The sequence below is a fragment of the Pan troglodytes genome, chromosome 14 (assembly GCF_028858775.2).
Source record: "Pan troglodytes isolate AG18354 chromosome 14, NHGRI_mPanTro3-v2.0_pri, whole genome shotgun sequence".
Taxonomy (NCBI): domain Eukaryota; kingdom Metazoa; phylum Chordata; class Mammalia; order Primates; family Hominidae; genus Pan; species Pan troglodytes.
Genome location: NC_072412.2, coordinates 1,362,501 through 1,377,500, shown reverse-complemented (window position 1 = coordinate 1,377,500; position 15,000 = coordinate 1,362,501). Strand labels below are relative to the sequence as shown.

The 15,000-nt window shown below is 53.8% G+C and overlaps 1 pseudogene; it reads right to left on the bottom strand.

Annotated features, from left to right (window-relative positions):
* Nucleotides 1-2,865: 2,865 nt before the first annotated feature.
* LOC134808091 (cell division cycle protein 27 homolog) lies at nt 2,866-5,656 on the bottom strand (annotated as a pseudogene).
* Between the last annotated feature and the right edge of the window lie 9,344 nt (nt 5,657-15,000).

Genomic DNA, 15,000 nt, shown 5'->3' with positions numbered 1-15,000 from the left:
TGTGTGTGTCTGCCTTCTGTCTTACTCTCTTTCTCTGCCTGTCTGTCTGCCTGTCTGTTTGTCTCTCTCTCTCTCTGCCTGTCTCTCTCCCTTCCTGTCTCTGTTTCTCTCTCTTTCTGTTTCTCTCTGTCTCTGTCCATCTTTGTCTTTCTCCGTCTGTCTCTTTATCTGTCTCTCTCTCTCTCTTTTTCTGTCTTTCCCTCTTTGTGTATCGTTGTCTCTCTCTGTCTGTCTCTGTCTCTGTCTCTCTGTCTCTGTCTCTCTGTCTCTCTGTCTCTCTCTCTCTCTCTCTCTCTCTCTCTCTCTCTGTCTGTCTGTCTCGGTCTCTGGCTCTGGCTCTCGCTATCTCCCGCCCTCTCTTTTTTTGCAAAATAAGCTCAAGTACATCTAATCTAATCCCTCACCAAGGCCCGAATTCTTAACTTCTGACATCCCAGATTTGATCTCCCTACAGAATGCTGTACAGAACTGGCGAGTTGATTTCTGGACTTGGATACCTCATAGAAACTACATAGGAATAAAGATCCAATCCTAAAATCTGGTGTGGCTTCTCCCTCGACTGTCTCGAAAAATCGTACCTCTGTTCCCCTAGGATGCCGGAAGAGTTTTCTCCATGTGCATCTGCCCGTGTCCTAAGTGATCTGTGACCGAGCCCTGTCCGTTCTGTCTCAAATATGTATGTGCAAACACTTCTCTCCATTTCCACAACTACCCACGGCCCCTTGTGGAACCACTGGCTCTTTGAAAAAAATCCCAGAAGTGGTTTTGGCTTTTTGGCTAGGAGGCCTAAGCCTGCTGAGAACTTTCCTGCCCAGGATCCTGTGTGAACAAAAGTGCCTCTGCTGGGAGCTGGGAGCGTCGGGACCATGCTTGCTAGCGCTGGATGAGTCTCTGGAAGGACGCACGGGACTCCGCAAAGCTGACCTGTCCCACCGAGGTCAAATGGATACCTCTGCATTGGCCCGAGGCCTCCGAAGTACATCACCGTCACCAACCGTCACCGTCAGCATCCTTGTGAGCCTGCCCAAGACCCCGCCTCCGGGGAGACTCTTGGGAGCCCGGCCTTCATCGGCTAAAGTCCAAAGGGATGGTGACTTCCACCCACAAGGTCCCCACTGAACGGCGAAGATGTGGAGCGTAGGTCAGAGAGGGGACCGGGAGGGGAGACGTCCTGACCGGCGATGAGTTCCCTAGGCTCTGGCCACCCCACCCACGCCCCACGTCCCACGTCCCGGGCACCCGCGGGACACCGCCGCTTGATCCCCTCCTCTGTCCACAGCCGGCCCCACCCCACCACGCAACCCACACACACACGCTGGAGGTTCCAAAAGCACACGGTGTGAATAGAGCCTGACGGAGCGAGAGCCCATTTCACGAGGTGGGAGGGGTGGGGGTGGGGTGGGTTGGGGGTTGTGGGGTCTGTGGAGAGCCCGATTCTCCCTCTTGGGTGGCTACAGGCTAGAAATGAATATCGCTTCTTGGGCGGAGGGGCTTCCTTAGGCCATCACCGCTTGCGGGACTACCTCTCAAACCCTCCCTTGAGGCCACAAAATAGATTCCACCCCACCCATCGACGTTTCCCCCCGGGTGCTGGATGTATCCTGTCAAGAGACCTGAGCCTGACACCATCGAATTAAACACCTTTACTGGCTTGGTGGGTTTGTTTGTTTCTGAGATGGAGTCTTGCTCTGTCCCCCAGGCTGGAGTGCAGCGGCGTGATCTCAGCTCACTGGAACCTCTGCCTCCTGGGTTCAAGTGATTCTCCTGTCTCAGCGCCACCATGGCCGGCTCATATTTTTTTTTTTTTTTTTTTTTTTTTTTTTTTAGTAGACACGGGGTTTCACCCTCTTTCATTGGTTTTCACTGGAGATTCCAGATTCGAACCACACCTCATTCTGTGCCACAGAGAGACTTCTTCTTCTTCTTCTTCTTTTTTTTTTTTAAGTGCAACGCAACATGTCTGCCTTATTTGAGTGGCTTCCTATATCATTATAATTGTGTTATAGATGAAGAAAAGGTATTAAACACTGTGCTAATGATAGCGAAAGTGAAGACAAAAGAAAGGCTATCCATTTTGTGGTTAGAATAAAGTTGCTCAGTATTTAGAGCTACCTAAATACGTCAGCATTTACACTCTTCCTAGTCAAAGCTGGCCGATCTGAATAATCCTCCTTTAAACACAATTTTTGATAGGGTTAAGATTTTTTTAAGAATGCGACTCCTGCAAAAGAGCTGAACAGACAATACACATTTAAAAACATCACAACACAAGGATCAACCAGACTTGGGAAAAAATCGAAAACGACACAAGTCTTATGAAGAACTGAGTTCTTAAAATAGGACGGAGAACATAGCCATCGGAAGAGAAGGCAGTATTGGCAAGTTGATTGTGACGTTGGTCAGCAGTAGCTGGCACTATCTTTTTGGCCATCTTTCGGGCCATGTAACTACTACAGCAAAATGAGATATGATCCATTGAACAACATATTCGCAAATCAAAAAATGTTTCCGTAATATAATGCTTCAGATTTAGAAGCAAATCAAATGATAGAACGCCACTGCTGTAATAAGTCACCCCAAAGACCACCGTATCTGACAAAATAACTACCACAGGGTTATGACTTCAGAATTATACTTTCTCTTGATATTTACTTATGTATGTATTTATTTTTTTAATGTATTTCTCTTGAGACGGCGTCTCGCTCTGTCGCCCAGGCTGGAGTGCAATGGTGTGATCTCGGCTCACTGCAACCGCCACCTCTCCGGGTTCAAGCGATTCTCCTGCCTCAGCCTCCCGAGTAGCTGGGACTACAGGTGCCCACCACCACGCCCAGCTAATCTTTATACTTTTAATAGAGACGGGGTTTCGCCGTGTTGGCCCGGATGGTCTCGATCTCTTGACCTCGTGACCCGCCCGCCTCGGCCTCCCAAAGTGCTGGGATGACAGGCGTGAGCCACTGCGCCCGGCCTTCTCTTGACGTTTAAACTATGAAGTCAGTCCAGAAAAATGCAATCAATGTCAACGGTGAGTATGCTGTTGAGGCAGAGGTAGGACCACACTTTCTCATGTCTTATTCAGTTGATCACAATAGGACCTAGGTAGTAATTTCCTATGTGCCCACTTATACACGAGTACAAAAGAGTAAAACAGAGAGACCGCTACATGAAAGGGTACGTGAAGTTCTTCATAGTAACTCCGTAAACTGGAACACTGTCAAAAAGCAGCAGCTCGTGAGTTGTTTCCATCTATTTTTCTATTCTCCAATAAGTGAACTATGCTATTCCTTTCCAATCTCCCAAGCGCTCCTTGTCCCCATCACCACTTCGGTGCTCGAAGAAAAAGTAACAAATCAAGTCACACAACTAAAGAAACACATACACGAACCAAAGACAACTACAGCGTCTGCAAAAGTTTGCTAGAAGACTGAAACTGTTGAGTATAAGGATCTGGTATTCTAGGATCATGAGTTCATTTCAGAGTTTGTTCAAGACATACGTTTCATAAGGAAACATCTTAGTTAGAAGTTATTCAGCACTATGTACCATCCCTAAGTATTTTTAACCAAATTCGTGACAATAAAGAGCTATCTAACCAGAAAAACTAGCGAGTACCGGCACCATCCATAGGGCTTTGTCTTTACACTTCATTACCACTTACCATGCCTTACAATGTCTGGGATTGACCCTGATAGCATTTCGAAAACAAGCTGATGCTTTGTCCAATTCTTCAGTGAAGACAAGCTCACGCCCTAATGCACTATAGGCATAAGCATCATTTGGATCCACTTCGAGAGTTCTCTGGAAGAATTGAATCGCAATATCGTGTTCCCGTTGCAGACCGAAACAGTTCCCTGCAGCACACCAGGCCTCTGGCTGGCGAAGTTTTATCCCTGTCTGTGAAGTCTTTGGACAGAACTGAAAGAGCAACATCTTTCGGAGGATGCCAAAGTGTTGTAGAGCAGATCTCCATGCCTTCGACTCTGTAATTCTCAATCCTTCTAACCTCTGAGAATTTTCTTTCAGCTTGCGTGGACTCTGAAAGTTTAAAATAGGCCCTTCCAATTTGGCACAGTACCCAACCGGTATTGCGGTGGTGAGAAGCTAGATGGCTCAAGATACTGACTGACAGCTTCTTTGCCGTGGTGAGAACACAAAGCTAAATAACCTTTCCCCCTTTCACGAGGAAGGCTCATCAAGCCTTCCGCTGCTGCTGCTTTTTGTAGATTAAAAGCCTGAATCTGAGGCGCGATTGCGGCTATTTTCCCTTCTGGAATGATGGAAGAGTCCAATTTTGTCACTTCCATGGCTATCACTTATGTTCGGTGGAGTTATTCCTCCTTTATTAGCTTTACTTTTTGTTTTTCTGTTTGGGATTTTAGGTGGAAACTTCCCTTTTAATTTTCTCCTATTCTCCTCGGTTGTGGAGCTGTCACTAGTCAAGAGTCGTGAATTTCTTCGAGGCGGTGCATTTGGGGGAGATGCCATAGTGGGGCTCAATACCTGAGGTGTTGCCCTTGTCGGCGCACCAGAACTTTGTGTTTTTGCAAGAATTGGGGTTACCTTTCGGCTCTTTCCCCTCTGCGAGAAGACAGACTGTGTTCCGGTTTGGCCGATTCTGGCAACAGACTTTTTTGAAGGGGCTCCGGTGGATGGCACGTCAACGACAGAAGGTGTCTAATACCAGTGCAGTTTTGTCAATAGGATCCGTCTCCGGGACTTGGGGCTTCTAATGGCAAAATGCCAACACTTGGGGCTCATGGACTAACTGCTGCTGGTCCTCCTAATACACTTCGACCAGTTTTTGGTTTATGTTGAACCTGTTTACATCATATGGAAGTTCCTGTTCCCAGTGGGACAGTATCAGGTGAAAGGACAGCTGAATCGATAGAAGACACTGGGGAGTCTGTATTCAAGGAGTACTTTGAATTGGAAGATTCTCAATTCAATCCGTTTAATTCAACGGTGTCCTGGGGTGTTTCCGTAAGAACGGTCTCAGGCTGTCTGTGACATAAACTAGGACGAGGTCCCAGTGTTTTGGCGCAACACTTGGACAGGCAGTTGCTAAAGCTCTCTAGAGATGTGAATCAAAATGTTTGGTCAGGATCTGGCTTTTCCCCCCTATTTCACATCATGATTCAAAGGGACACCGGAGGAAAGGATTTCAACGAAGGCTCTTTTGGTCACATTCTGATCCTTTGGTAAGCCGATCTGCCTTGCAATATACATGTCCCAACGATGGAAGGGGAAAGCGAGCTGAATCAGCAAACTCAGGAACAATAATATCATCGTGGCTTTTCTGCTTATGAAACACTCCACCCGATAAGATTTGATCCCCTTCTGCAAGCTTGCTGAGATCAACACAACATTTCGCAAGCAGGTATTTGCATTGCGGTGTAGTACAACTGTGTCCTTTCCAGAGTCTATATGTTTTATAGGCCTTTCCTGAGCGGTAAGAAGAGGTTGCCAGTAAAAACAAGGCTTCTTCTGAGTGTACTTCTGCATAGAGGCGTTCTGCGAGGAAAACCGCATCTCGGTAGGCATAGTGGCTTAGTGCTTGCCATATAGCAGCCTGGACGGGTCCCTGCAGCACCGCCATCCTCGAGGCTCAGGCCCACTTTCTGCAGTGCCTCAGGCACCGCCCCCCCACCCCCCCACCCCCCACCCCCATAGCGGCTCCGGCCCGGCCAGCCCCGGCTCATTTAAAGTCACCAGCGACCGTTACCGACCGTTTACCGTGGGATGGGGGAGTCCGAGCCAGAATGACTTCTTTATCCTGCCGACTCTGGAAAGCCCGGCCCCTTGTGATCCATTGCAAACCGAGAGTCACCTCGTGTTTAGAACACGGATCCACTCCCAAGTTCAGTGGGGGGATGTGAGGGATGTGGCAGGTAGGACGAAGGACTCTCTTCCTTCTGATTCGGTCTGCACAGTGGGGCCTAGGGCTGGAGCTCTCTCTGTGCGGACCGCTGACTCCCTCTACCTTGGGTTCCATCGGCCCCACCCTGGAACGCGGGCCTTGGCAGATTCTGGCCCTTCCTGGCCCTTCAGTCGCTGTCAGAAACCCCATCTCGTGCTCGGATGCCCCGAGTGACTGTGGCTCGCACCTCTCCGGAAACATTGGAAATCTCTCCTCTACGCGCGGCCACCTGAAACCACAGGAGCTCGGGACACACGTGCTTTCGGGAGAGAATGCTGAGAGTCTCTTGCCGACTCTCTCTTGACTTGAGTTCTTCGTGGGTGCGTGGTTAAGACGTAGTGAGACCAGATGTATTAACTCAGGCCGGGTGCTGGTGGCTCGCGCCTGTAACCCCAGCACTTTGGGAGGCCGAGGCCGTAGGATCCCTCGAGGAATCGCCTAACCCTGGGGAGGTTGAGGCTGCAGTGAGTGAGCCATAATTGTGTCACTGCGCTCCAGTCTGGGCGAAAGACAGAATGAGGCCCTGCCACAGGCAGGCAGGCAGGCAGGCAGGCAGGCAGGCAGGCAGGCAGGCAGGCAGAAAGACAACAGCTGTATTATGTTCTTGTCAGGGTAGGAAGCAAAAATAACAGAATACAGCACTTATTTTTTTTTTCCCCTTCGGACGGAGTTTCACTCTTGGTGCCCACGCTGGAGTGCAGTGGCACCATCTCGGCTCACCGCAACCTCCACCTCTCGCGTTCAAACGATTCTCCTGCCTCAGCCTCCTGAGTAGCTGGGATTACAGGCAGGGGCCACCACACCCGGCTGATTTTGTATTGTTAGTAGAGACGGCATTTCTCCATGTGGGTCAGGCTGGTCTCGAACTGGCGACCCCAGTGGATCTGCCCGCCTCGCCCTCCCAAAGTGCTGGGGTGAGAGGCGTGAGCCATCGTGACCGGCCGGCTACGTTTTTTTTTTTTAAATTATTTTACTTTTTTTTAGTTTTCAATTTTAATCTATTTATTTATTTATTTACATTTATTGATTTATGTATTTACTTATTTATTTATTTTCGAGACAGACTCTCGCTCTGTTGCCCAGACTGGAGTGCAGCGGCGCGATTTCGGCTCACTGCAAGCTCTGCCTCCCGGGTTCACGCCATTCTCCTGCCTCAGCCTCCCAAGTAGCCGGGACTACAGGCGCCCACCACTGTGCCTGGCTGACTTTTTGTATTTTGAGTAGAGATGGGGTTTCACTGTGGTAGCCAGGATGGTCTCGATCTCCTGACCCTGTGATCCGTCCACCTCGGCCTCCCAAAGTGCTGGGATGACAGGCGTGAGCCACCGCCCCCGGCCTATTTATCTATTTATTAACTTTGAGTCCAGGTTATGAAACCAGTTAGTTTTTGTAATTTTTTTTTTTTTTTTTTTTTTTTTTGAGACGAGGTTTCACCGTGTTGCCAAGGCTTGGGCCGAGGGATCCACCGGCCCTCGGCCTCCCAAAAGTGCGGGGATGACAGGCGCGAGCCTACGGCGCCCGGACCCCCCCTTCCCCCCTCCCCCGCTTGTCTTCCCGACAGACAGTTTCACGGCAGAGCGTTTGGCTGGCGTGCTTAAATTCATTCTCAATAGAAATTTGGGGCGTCAGCTTCTGGCCTCATGGACTCTGAGCTGAGGAGTCCCCTGGTCTGTCTATCACAGGACCGTACACGTAAGGAGGAGAAAAATCGTAACGTTCAAAGTCAGTCATTTTGTGATACAGAAATACACAGATTCACCCAAAACACAGAAACCAGTCTTTTAGAAATGGCCTTAGTCCTGCTGTCCGTGCCAGTGATTCTTTTCAGTTTGGACCTTGACTGAGAGAATTCCCAGTCGGTCTCTCGTCTCTGGACGGAAGTTCCAGATGATCCGATGGGTGGGGGACTTAGGCTGCGTCCCCCCAGGAGCCCTGGTCGATTAGTTGTGGGGATCGCTTTGGAGGGCGCGGTGACCCACTGTGCTGTGGGAGCCTCCATCCTTCCCCCCACCCCCTCCCCAGGGGATCCCAATTCATTCCGGGCTGACACTCTCACTGGCAGACGTCGGGCATCACCTAGCGGTCACTGTGACTCTGAAAACGGAGGCCTCACAGAGGAAGGGAGCACCAGGCCGCCTGCGCACAGCCTGGGGCAACTGTGTCTTCTCCACCGCCCCCACCCCCACCTCCAAGTTCCTCCCTCCTTTGTTGCCTAGGAAATCGCCACTTTGACGACTGGGTCTGATTGACCTTTGATCAGGCAAAAACGAACAAACAAATAAATAAATAAAATAACACAAAAGTAACTAACTGAATAAAATAAGTCAATACAATCCATTGCAATGCAATAAAATACCACACGATACGATAGGATACAATACAATACAATACAATACAATACAATACAATACAATACAATACAATACAATAGGCCGGGTGCGGTGGCTCATGCCTGTCATCCCATCACTTTGGGAGGCCGAGGTGGACGCATCACCTGAAGTCGGGAGTTGGAGACAAGCCCGACCAACATGGAGAAATCCCGTCTCAATTGAAAATACAAAACTAGCCGGGCGCGGTGGCACATGCCTCTAATCCCAGCTGCTAGGAAGGCTGAGGCAGGAGAATCGCTTGAACCTGGGAAGCGGAGGTTGCGGTGAGCCGAGATTGCGCCATCGCACTCCAGTCTGAGCAAAAACAGCGAAACTCCGTCTCAAAAATAAATAAATAAATAAATAAATAAATAAATACACAAATACATAAATTAAAATAAATAAATACAATGCAATAAAATAAATGGGCCCTGCGCGGTGGCTCAAGCCTGTCACCCCCTCACTTTGGGAGGCCAAGGCCGGTGGATCAAGAGGCGGTCAGACCAACAGGGCCAGTATGGTGAAACCCCGTCTCTACTCACAATACACAGAATTAGCCGGGCGCCGTGCTGTGCTGTACTGTCTGTAATCCCAGCTACTCGGGAGGCCGAGCTGAGGCAGGAGAATCGCTTGAACCTGGGAGGTGGAGGTTGCAGTGAGCCGAGATCGTGCCACTGCACCCCAGCCTGGGCGACAGAGCGAGACTCCGTCTCAAAAAAATGAAAATGAAAATGAAATGCAACAAAATAATTAAAAAGTGAGTTTCCGGGGAAAAAGAAAAAACAACAACAACAACAACAACAACAACAACAACAAAAAACAACCCCACCGTGACATCCACGTACGTACGCCTCTCGCCTTTCGAGGCATCAAACACGTTAGGAATTATGCGTGATTTCTTTTTTTTAACTTACTTTTATTTTATTCTCATGATTTCTGTTTCGAGACGGAGTCTCGGAGGCCCGCCCTCCCTCCGTCCCATTCCCTGGTTGCCCAGACAACCTCAGGAGACAGACCCTGGCTGGGCCAGATTGTTCTTCTCCTCGGTCGATGGTTTCCTTGTCTTTCTTCGTGTCTTTAACCCGCGTGGACTCTTCCGCTCGGGTTTGACAGATGGCAGCTCCACTTTAGGCCTTGTTGTTGTTGGGGACTTTCCCGATTCTCCCCAGATGTAGTGAAAGCAGGTAGATTTGCCTTGCCTGGCCTTGCCTGGCCTTGCCTGGCCTTGCCTTTTCTTTCTTTCTTTCTTTCTTTCTTTCTTTCTTTCTTTCTTTCTTATTACTTTCTTTTTTTCTTCTTCTTCTTCCTTTTTTTTTTTTTTTTTTTTTGAGACAGAGTTTCACTCTTGTTGCCCAGGCTAGAGGGCAATGGCGCGATCTCGGCTCACCGCACCCTCCGCCTCCCAGGTTCAAGCGATTCTCCTGCCTCGGCCTCCTGATTAGCTGGGATTACAGGCATGGGCCACCGTGCCTGGCTGATGTTTGTACTTTTAGTAGAGACGGTGTTTTTCCATGTTGGTCAGGCTGGTCTCCAACTCCCAACCTCAGGTGGTCCGCCTGCCTTGGCCTCCCAAAGTGCTGGGATGACAGGGGTGAGCCACAGCGCCCAGCCTCTCTCTCTCTCTGTCTCTCTCTCTCTCTCTCTCTCTCTCTCTCTCTCTCTCTCGCTTGCTTGCTTGCTTGCTTTCGTGCTTTCTTGCTTCCTTGTTTTCTTTCTTTCTTTTGTTTCTTTCTTGCTTGCTTTCTTGCTTGCTTGTTTTCTTGCTTTCTTGCTTTCTTTTCTTTCTTGCTTGCTTGCTTTCTGGCTTTCCTTTCTTTTTCTTTCTTGCTTTCTTGCTTGCTTGCTTTCGTGCTGTCTTGTTTTCTTGCTTTCTTGCTTGCTTGCTTGCTTTCGTGCTTTCTTGCTTTCTTGTTTTCTTGCTTTCTTTCTTTCTTTTGTTTCTTTCTTGCTTTCTTTTCTTTCTTGCTTGCTTTCTTTTCTTTTTCTTTCTTTCTTGCTTGCTTTCTTGCTTTCTTGTTTTCTTGCTTTCTTGCTTGCTTTCGTGCTTTCTTGTTTTCTTGCTTTCTTTCTTTTGTTTCCTTCTTTCTTGCTCTCTCGCTTGCTTGCTTGCTTTCGTGCTTTCTTGTTTTCTTGGTTTCTTTCTTTCTTTCTTTTGTTTCTTTCTTGCTTGCTTTCTTGCTTTCTTGTTTTCTTGCTTTCTTGCTTTCTTTCCTGCTTTCTTTCTGGCTTTGTTTTCTTTCTAGCTTTCTTTTCTTTCTTGCTTTCTTTTCTTTTTCTTTCTTTCTTTCTTGCTTTCTTGCTTTCTTTTCTCTTTCTTTCTATCTTTCCTGCTTTTTTGCTTTCTTGCTTGCTTTCTTGCTTGCTTTCTTGCTTGCTTGCTTTCTGTCTTTTCTTTCTTTCTTTCTTTCTTTCTTTCTTTCTTTCTTTCTGTTTCGTCCTTTTGAGACAGAGTTTCACTCTTGGTTCCACGGCTAGAGTGCAATGGCGCGATCTTGGCTCACCGCACCTTCCGCCTCCCGGGTTCGAGGGCTTCTCCTGCCTCAGCCTCCTGATTAGCGGGGATTACAGGGAGGCACCCCCACGCCTGGCTTGGCTGATGTTTGCGTTTTTAGTAGGCACACCGTGTCTCTCCGTGTTGGTCAGGCTGGCCTCCGACTCCCGACCTCATGTGATGCGCCCACCTCGGCCTCTCGAAGTGCTGGGATGACGGGCGTGAGCCACCGTGCCCGGCCTGTTGACTCATTTCGTTTTTTTTCTTTCTTTCCTTTCCATGTATTTACTGACGTTTATTAATGTGAACATTTTTGTACATTTGTATGTAAACGACAATGCGTATATCTTTGCATTTACTACTCTCGTGTGTAGTAAACACGTACCGATTGTATAGAAACATCCTTCTATATGATAGATGTAGGTGTTTCTGTGATACAAATAAATACACATCGCTCTACAGAGAAGCGATCGTCGAGAAATACGTTTACGTTTACGTACGAAAAGTGTTGTATTTATGTTTATAAATGAACAAGTGTACGTACTTATCTCTGTTTTCTTTCTTCCTCTCCTTTACGTTTTTCTTCCTTCCTTTCTTCCTTTCTCTCCTTCTGTAGGTTTTTCTTCCTCTCTTCCTTTCCTTCTCTCTCTCTTTCTGATCTTTTCTCCTTCGTGCTTTATTTCTCTTTCGTTCCCTGTCTCTCCTTCTTTTTTCTTTCCTCTCTGTTTCTTTTTCCCTTCTTTCCTTCGTTTCTTTCCTCATTCTTTCTCTCTTTTTCATGTTTCTTTCCTTTCCGTCTGTCTTTTAAAAATGGAGTGTTTCAAAAGTTTTCTCTGTGTATCGACGTTTTTTAAATTCTCTTTTCTCCATTGTCTTCCTCCCTCCCTCCCTCCCTGCTCCCTTCCCTCCCTCCTTCCCTTTCACCATCTGTCTCTTTTCCCCATTCCCCGCCCCCCCCACCCCCCCCCCCGTCTGTCTCTGCGTGGATTCCGGAAGAGCCTATGCATTTTGCCTCTCCGTGTGTCTGCAGCGACCCGCGACCGAGTCCTTGTGTGTTCTTTCTCCCTCCCTCCCTCCCTCCCTCCCTCCCTCCCTCCCTGCTTCCGAGATGCATCTCCGAACACCCACGCGCCGTGGGTTGTCTTCTGACTCTGTCGCGGTCGAGGCAGAGACGCGTTTTGGGCACCGTGTGTGTGGGGTTGGGGCAGAGGGGCTGCGTTTTCGGCCTCGGGAAGAGCTTCTCGGCTCACGGTTTCGCTTTTGCGGTCCACGGGCCGCCCTGCCTGCCATCCGGATCTGTCTCGCTGACGTTCGCGGCGGTCGTCGGGCTCCATCTGGCGGCCGCTTTTAGATCGTGCTCTCGGCTTCCGGAGCTGCGGTGGCAGCTGCCGAGGGAGGGGACCGTCCCCGCTGTGAGCTGTGCAGAGCTCCGGAAAGCCCGCGGTCGTCAGCCCGGCTGGCCCGGTGGCGCCAGAGCTGTGGCGCGTCGCTTGTGAGTCAGAGCTCTGGCGTGCAGGTTTATGTGGGGGAGAGGCTGTCGCTGCGCTTCTGGGCCCGAGCCGGGCGTGGGGCTGCCCGGGCCGGTCGACCAGCGCGCCGCAGCTCCCGAGGCCCGAGCCGCGACCCGCGGGGACCCGCCGCGCGTGGCGCGGGAGGCTGGGGACGCCCTTCCCGGCCCGGTCGCGGGTCCGTCCGCGCTCATCCTGGCCGTCTGAGGCGGCGGCCGAATTCGTTTCCGAGTCCCCGTGGGGAGCCGGGGACCGTCCTGCCCCCGTCCCCCGGGTGCCGGGGAGCGGTCCCCGGGCCGGGCCGCGGTCCCTCTGCCGCGATCCTTTCTGGCGAGTCCCCGTGCGGAGTCGGAGAGCGCTCCCTGAGCGCGCGTGCGGCCCGAGAGGTCGCGCCTGGCCGGCCTTCGGTCCCTCGTGTGTCCCGGTCGTAGGAGGGGCCGGCCGAAAATGCTTCCGGCTCCCGCTCTGGGGACACGGGCCGGCCCCCTGCGTGTGGCACGGGCGGCCGGGAGGGCGTCCCTGGCCCGGCGCTGCTCCCACGTGTGTCCCGGGGTTGACCAGAGGGCCCCGGGCGCTCCGTGTGTGGCTGCGATGGTGGCGTTTTTGGGGACAGGTGTCCGTGTCGCGCGTTTCCTGGGCCGGCGGCGTGGTCGGTGACACGACCTCCCGGCCCCGGGGGAGGTATATCTTTCACTCCGAGTCTGCATCTTGGGCCACCGGGTTATTGCTGACACGCTGTCCTCTGGCGACCTGTCGCTGGAGAGGTTGGGACTCCGGATGCGTGCGGGGCTCTGGCCTACCGGTGACCCGGCTAGCCGGCCGTGCTCCTGCTTGAGCCGCCTGCTGGGGCCCGCGGGCCTGCTGTCCTCTCGCGCGCCCGGGCGTGTCCCGACTCCCGGTGCCGGCCCGGGTCCGGGTCTCTGACCCGCCTGGGGGCGGCGGGGAAGGCGGCGAGGGCCACCCTGCCCCCGTGCGCTCTCCGCTGCGGGCGCCCGGGGCGGCCGCGACAACCCCACCCCGCTGGCTCCGTGCCGTGCGTGTCAGGCGTTCTCGTCTCCGCCGGGTTGTCCGCCGCCCCTTCCCCGGAGCAGGGCGTCGGCCGGCCGGCCGACCTCCGCTCCCGGGGGGCTCTTCGTGATCGATGTGGTGACGTCGTGCTCTCCCGGGCCGGGTCCGAGCCGCGACGGGCGAGGGGCGGACGTTCGTGGCGAACGGGACCGTTCTTCTCGCTCCGCCCCGCGGGGTCCCCTCGTCTCTCCTCTCCCCGCCTGCGGGTGGCGCGTGTGGGGGAGGCGTGTGGGGTGCGGAGCCCGGCCCGACCTCGCCGTCCCGCCCGCTGCCTTCTGCGTCGCGGGGCGGGTCGGCGGGGTCCTCTGACGCGGCAGGCACCCCTCGCTGTCGCCTCCAGTGGTTGTGGACTTGCGGGCGGCCCCCCTCCGCGGCGGTGGGGGGTGCCGTCCCGCCGGCCCGTCGTGCTGCCCTCTCGGGGGGGTGTGCGCGAGCGTCGGCTCCGCTTGGGCCTTTGCGGTGCTCCTGGAGCGCTCCGGGTTGTCCCTCAGGTGCCCGAGGCCGAGCGGTGGTGTGTCGTTCCCGCCCCCAGCGCCCCCTCTTCCGGTCGCCGCCGCGGTGTCCGCGCGTGGGTCCTGAGGGAGCTCGTCGGTGTGGGGTTCGAGGCGGTCGAGGGAGACGAGACGCGCCCCTCCCACGCGGGGAAGGGCGTCCGCCTGGTCCGGCGAGCGCACGTCCCGTGCTCCCCTCTGGCGGGTGCGCGCGGGCCGTGTGAGCGATCGCGGTGGGTTCGGGCCGGTGGCGCGTGCGCCGGCCGGCCGCCGAGGGGCTGCCGTTCTGCCTCCGACCGGTAGTGTGTGGGTTGACTTCGGGGGTGCTTTGCCTCGGAAGGAAGGAGGCGGGTGGACGGGGGGGCCTCGTGGGGTTGCGCGCACGCGCGCACCGGCCGGGCCCCCGCCCTGACCGCGGACGCTCAAGGTGGCCGCACGCAGGTGTTTCCTCGTACTGCAGGCCCCCTCCCTTCCCCAGGCGTCCCTCGGCGCCTCTGCGGGCCCGAGGAGGGGCGGCTGGCGTGTGGGGGAGTGTGACCCACCCTCGGTGAGAAAGCCTTCTCTAGCGATCCGAGAGGCGTGCCTTGGGGTACCGGATCCCCCGGACTGCCGCCTCTGTCTCTGCCTCCGTGATGGGAGCGCTGCCGTAGCGACTCGCTCGCAGAGGACCCTCCTCCCCTTCCCCCTCGACGGGGTTCGCGGGGGAGAGCGAGGGTTTCCGCCGGCCACCGCGGTGGTGGCCGAGCGCGGCTCGTCGCCTACTGTGGCCCGCGCCTCCCCCTTCTGAGTCGGGGGAGGATCCCGCCGGGCCGGGCCCTGGCGTCCCAGCGGGTTGGGACGTGGCGGCCGGCGGGCGGTGGGTGTGCGCGCGCGGCGTTCCGTCCGGCGCGTGACCCCCTCCGCCGCGAGTCGGCTCTCCGCCCGCTCCCGTGTGCCGAGTCGTGACCGGTGCCCACGACCGCGTTTGCGTGGCGCGGGGTCGGGCCGCCTGGCCCTGGGAAAGCGTCCCACGGTGGGGGCGCGCCGGTCTCCCGGAGCGGGACCGGGCCGGAGGATGGACGGAGAGAATCACGAGCGCGATGGGTGGTGCTGGCGTTGTCGGGCTTGTGGCTGCGGTCGCTTCGGGGCCCCCGGTGGCGGGACCCCGGGGCTCGCG